Here is a 6,000-nt window from a genome sequence, read left to right as displayed (position 1 = left end):
TAATTTAGTTGCTGCAGCAGGTGTTCCTTGGGAAGCCATGGACACGAAGGCCATAATTCCAGCTAAGGGCGATGTGGTCCCAAGCGGGAAATACTTACAGCTTCATATAAACAACCCATGCTTTGACATAGCCCTCCCATCTACTATTCCTTCCACCTCATCGTCTCCACCACCATAAAGATCCACCCATCAAAGGATAGAAGATCTACACAGGAAGATTGATAGATATAAGCGGCGCAACCAACGCCGATACACTTACATCAAGAAGCTTCTGCATTGTGTTACCCCTAGCATGGAGGAACCCGAAATATTCACATCCACCTCAAACCCAAGTGATGGGAGCTCTGATGAAGGGGATAGTAAAGGTTCCGGTCCCGACCGTCCTTTGCACATTGTTGGTAGCACGGAGGACCGTGCTAAAATCTAAGTGTGGGGAGGTCATTCAACCGATCTCCATGGGTAACAATCTCTTCCTTTCAACACCCATGGATTTATCTTTTGCTTAGTAGTTAGTACATTGCATTTGTAGTTAGTCTTTCTTGTAAATACTCCTTGCATGATAGTTAGTCTCTATAGAGTTGCTTGGTCAAAATAATGACTTCTTCCCCAAGAAACTGTGTTTTGGGGTTCCCTACCAATTTTGAAAAAAATTTTGCGATAAACTTGCTTCAAGAATGTATTTTGGAACATAGTGATTGAGCTAAGAATACAAGCATGTGAGTTTTGAGCCTATTGTGTGGTTATATCTTCTAACCACTATTCCTCATTCTTGTGTGCATTATATCTTCTAACCACTATTGTAATCCTTGCTTTGTCTGATTCTATATGTCCATTACTTTGTGTATGAATGCATTTACATGATTGAGGCCATCATTTCAATAGTCACTTTTCCCAAATGGCCTTAACCCTTTTATCTACCATTACTAACCAATTTTGAGCCCATAATAAACCCTCTTTGTTCTTAAATAGAGCGCATCAACAACCCTAAGTGAAAAACAATAAATGTCCCTGGATTTGGATCCTTGATTCGCTTAGGTAAGTGGAGGTGTGTATCAAAAGGGAGGTTGTACTTGGGAACTCGAGTAGATATTAAGAGGTGTATTTGTAATTGTAATTGAAAATTCTAGGATTTGGGAACATACTCATGTATTGAATGATTGAACCATATGCATTGAAACTTTTTTACAAGAAACCCCAAGAAAAAGGGGACCAAAAAAAATTATATGTGTATATATGAGAATGTAAGAAAAAGAAATAGAAAAAAAAATATAGAAGAAACAAAAATATGGAAAAAAGAGAAAGCAATGAAAGGGGACAAAAATGCCCCAAGACAAAGTAATAATAACAATGCATATGGGATGTGAATTGAAAAGAATGCATGAGTATGCAAAAAGTGAAACCCATGGGTAGCTAGGTATTGTATTATAGTAGTATAGGTTGTTCTATGTGTCTAGTGGGATCTTAGGTTAATCAAGGATTCAAATTTTAAGCTCACTTGACCATATACATCCTTACCTTCACCCTAGCCCCATTACAACCCATGAATAAGACCTCATGATACTTGTAAGCATGCATTAAGTAATTGTTGATTGTTAGATGAAAGACAAATCTTGGAAAGCATGATTAGGAGAGGATTGAGTGATGAACCCGATACACTAGAGCGAATAGAGCGGATACACTTCCGGTGAGGGTTCGATGCTCAACTCCTTGTTCCCGGCTTTCACAAGCGTTCATCTAGCAAGTTATATGCACTTCATAGTAATGTTCAAATTGGTAGGATTTATGAACTACATATCATTTTCACCCTGTATGATCATATGTGTTCTTGGAGGATAAATTTACCCTTGACCAGGTAGATAGATAATTTTACATTAGTTGCATGCATTTATTTAGGTCATTTGCACTTCAGAAACCCTTTCTTACCATGATCCTTGGTCTTTTTATTTTTAAGCATGAGGACATGCTTGTTTTAAGTGTGGGGAGATTTGATAAACCCCAATTTTGTGGTTTATATTATGTAGAATTTGGGATGTTTTGTCAATATTTTTCACACTTATTCACAAGAATTGCATGGTTTTGTGTTCGCTTCCTAATATTGCTTCATGATGGAAAACATGCTTCTTTTGCCTTAAAATTGCTATATTTTGATCCTCTTTTATTACCATTCGATGCCGTGACATATTTGTTGAGTGATTTCAGAATTTATAGGGCAAGAATAGTCTAGACGAGAGAAAGAAAGCATGCACAAGAGGAAGGAACATAAAGATTTGAATTTTGGAAATTTCAGCATGGGCGCGCACGCGCACCTCACGCGCACGCGCACCTCACGCGCACGCGTGGATTTGGACAGCTGGAAGTGGCACGCGTAGATCGGCGCATCCATGCATATTAGAGAAATCCACACTGGCGCGCACGCGTACATGGCGCGCACGCGTGGATCACAATTTCAATCGGTGCGCACGCACGGATGGCGCGTACGCGCGACAAGCTGCACTTGACCTCATTAAAGGAAATCATGCTTTGCGATTTCTGAGGCTCAAGAGGCCCAAATTCAAGCTGGTTCTGCATGGAAAAGACCCAAGGATGCTAGGGGAAAGGGGGGATCATTCATTTTACACTTAGACACAATTTTAGCTAATTTTTTGTTCTTGTTCTTCTAGAAAGAGAAACCCTTGTTCTTCTCTAGATCTAGCTTTAATTTGATCTTCCCTTGTTGAATTCTGAATTAAATCTTGTTAATTACTAGTTTGAATTGCTTAATTTGAATTCCTTAGTATAATTTTGTTTAGATCTTGTGTTAGTTTTATGTTTTCTTGTCAATTGTCATTTTATACGCATTTCATGAATCTTATGAATCTTGAATTGCTAATGTTACATTGATGATTTTCATGATTAATTGTGTTGTTTGAGTGATTGTATGTTGATAATTGTTAGTGGGTACTTGTTAATTTCAATTTAGTTACAATTTGAATATGTCTTTTAGTAATGCTTACCATGTGTTTGATGAAATATTTCCTTTGATTATGGAGTAGTTATCTTTACTCTTGGCCTATGCTAAGGGAATTGGGTAACTTGAGTCATTGGGTCTAATGGATTTGATGATTTGGGAACCCTTAGTGGTCAATTTGATAACCATTGACAATAGCCTACTACTAAGTCAATTAGTAGTTAGGTTGGATCTTATGGGTTGATGTTGACTAAACCATTTAACATACTTCAAGTATAGAAGTAGACTTAATGAGTTTGGTTCCTCATAATTGTCAAGATATGGTTATTAGACAAGGATAGTGACCCCAATTCCCATGTCTAGCCAAGAGTTGCTTTTATTATTCATATTTGAAAACACCAAAAAATCCTAATTACTTGTCTTAGTTATAGTTATTTGGTTAGTCTTAGAGTAGAATTATATTGGATGTTATCTTATTAGTTTGGAATTGCTCACATTTTGCTTTAGTTGTTTGAATTAGTTTCTTGCACTCCAAGATTACTTGCTTGTTAGGATTCTTAGTTTAATTCTTGCTCATGACTTGCAACTCCGGAATTCTAATCAATGTTGATGCACATGTTTTCCCATTCCTTCTGAGACGACCCGAGGTTTGAATACTTTGGTTATTTTTATTGGGGTTGAACTTGTGACAACCGATTCCTTCGAAATTTGAGTTGAGGATTGTTGTTGGTTAGAGCTATACTTACAACAGGGTTTTATTGAGAAATTCTATACCAACATAATCCGCAAGCATCAATTGTTCACACTCCATCATTCCATGTTGATATTCCCAGCCACTATTAGGATAATGACATAAATCATATTGTGGTGGTGGGCAATATCTCATGTAGTTTGCTTGATCATTTTGTGGCCATGGAGCATTTCCCCACTGAGTGGATTGCTCATAATCTGTTATTTCTTGGGGATATTCCCAGCCACCATTAGGATAATGACTTGAATTATTTTATGATGGTGGGCAATATCCCATGAAATTTTCTTGATCAAAAGATGAGGAGAACTCCATTTGAATTTTGTAAAACACAATCACTAAAGAAGATTGAAATTCCTCATGTCACAGGGAAAAATTTCTTAGTGACGCAACAACTCAAACACTTTAGTATCAAGAAAAAATAGAAAATTAAAAAAACTTAAATGTCAAAAAACAAAGAAAATGCTTAATCTAGACTTATCACCCACTTAATCATTGTCGATCTTAATCAATCCCCGACAACGGCACCAAAAACTTGATAACGGAAAAATTGCATCCGCATTAACTACCGGCAAGTATACCGGGTTGCATCAAGTAGTAAAACTTACAAGAGTGAGGTCGATCCCACAAGGATTGATGGATTAAGCAAATTTAGTGAAGTGATTAGTCTAGTCAAGCGAATATTGATGAATTGAGTGAAAATTGATTAACAGAATGTAAATTGCAAGGAATTGTAAATTTCTAAATGTAAATTGCTTGAAACGTAAATGGCAAGAAACTTAAACTTGCATGAAAAGTAAATTGCTGGAGATGTAAATTGGGATTGGGTGCTGGGAAATTAAAGAAAGAAGTAAACTCAAGGCAACTAGAATGAAACTCAAGGCAATCAAGTTAGATAACAGAGAACAATATTCATTAGGGATTGGAGATATCATAATCCATCATGAATCAATGGATCTCAACTTCTTTCTCAATCATATGAGTAGATCTATGGCAGATTGTAATTGATAGATCTTAATTCCTTGGCAATCCAATCTCTCTAATCACAATCAATCTTGCCAATTCCTTGATCCAATTGTCATGAGAAGAGGTTAAGTGCATGTCTCTCATCCATAAGCCACACTAACTCTCAAGATCTTAATTCCTCCCGAATGGTGTTGATCAAGAGAGTTGTGAGAGATAGAGCTTCAGTTCTAATTTCCATGATTCTCCTTTCGAGGCTCACATGGAAATTCAATGGATCCAAACCCCCTTCTGAAGTGAATGGATCAAATCAAAACAGAAGTTATCTCTTAGCTACCCAAGCGAATTGAGGAGAAGAAGAATTTCATTCAATTCATATGAATCACAATAGAGCTCCTCCCCTAATGAAGTGGAGATTTAGTTGATCATCGCTCTAAGAACACTTGCAGAAAATTTAAATTGCATGAAAGTAAATCAAGAGAAATTAAAATTCAATTCAAATTAAGTGGTAGAAGTGCAGGAAATTAAAATTTCATAAGATAAATTAAACTCAATACAAGTTGAAATGTAAAATTACAGAAAACAACAGTGTATCTAAACTATACTAAGCTCTCTGAAGTCTCTAATCCTCCAGCCTTCAGAGCCTTCTTTCAGTCTTCAAAATCTCTTCTATTTATACTCTTCTTCTCATCCCCAAAATGGGTCTTTAAGTACTTGGATGTGGGCCTTGGCCTTGATTAAAGCAAGTTAAGAATGGCTTTGAGTGAAGTTGATGTGGGCTTGAGCTAACCAACGTTCAAAAGCTTGCATGGGTGCCACTGGAAATGAGCTCAGCATGGACGTTGATCACTAATGCTGGTGGGCACTAACGTTGCCAACGTTCTTTTTAAACCAGTGAAGAACATTTAAGGCAATGTTTGTGCACCAACGTTACTTCCAACGTTGGCCTTCTTGTGCATACGCACATTGCCTTGTGCGTGTGCACACTGCCTTGTTCGTGCTCACACTTATAATTTTTCTTCTTGTGCGTACGCACACAGTACTGTACGTACGCACACAAGGCAGTTTTTCCAATTTCCAACTTTCAAATTTGTTGAAAACGTTGGGGGTAATGTTGGGTCAAAAATGTTCCCTCCAACGTTGCACCCTTTTTTTACAAAACATTGACAGCAACGTTGGTGAGCCAACTTTGGCCACCAACGTTGCTTTGTTGAGCTTGGCACATTGTTGGGCAATGTTGGTAAGCAAATTTCATGTCCCACTATAGACTATTATCAATGGTTGGAAAGCTCTGAATGTCAGCTTTCTAATCCCACTAGAAGAACCTCAACTGGATATCTGT

The sequence above is a fragment of the Arachis ipaensis genome, chromosome B04 (assembly GCF_000816755.2).
Source record: "Arachis ipaensis cultivar K30076 chromosome B04, Araip1.1, whole genome shotgun sequence".
Lineage (NCBI taxonomy): Eukaryota > Viridiplantae > Streptophyta > Magnoliopsida > Fabales > Fabaceae > Arachis > Arachis ipaensis.
The sequence above is the reverse complement of the archived record's forward strand: the minus strand, read 5'-3'. Positions refer to the sequence as shown.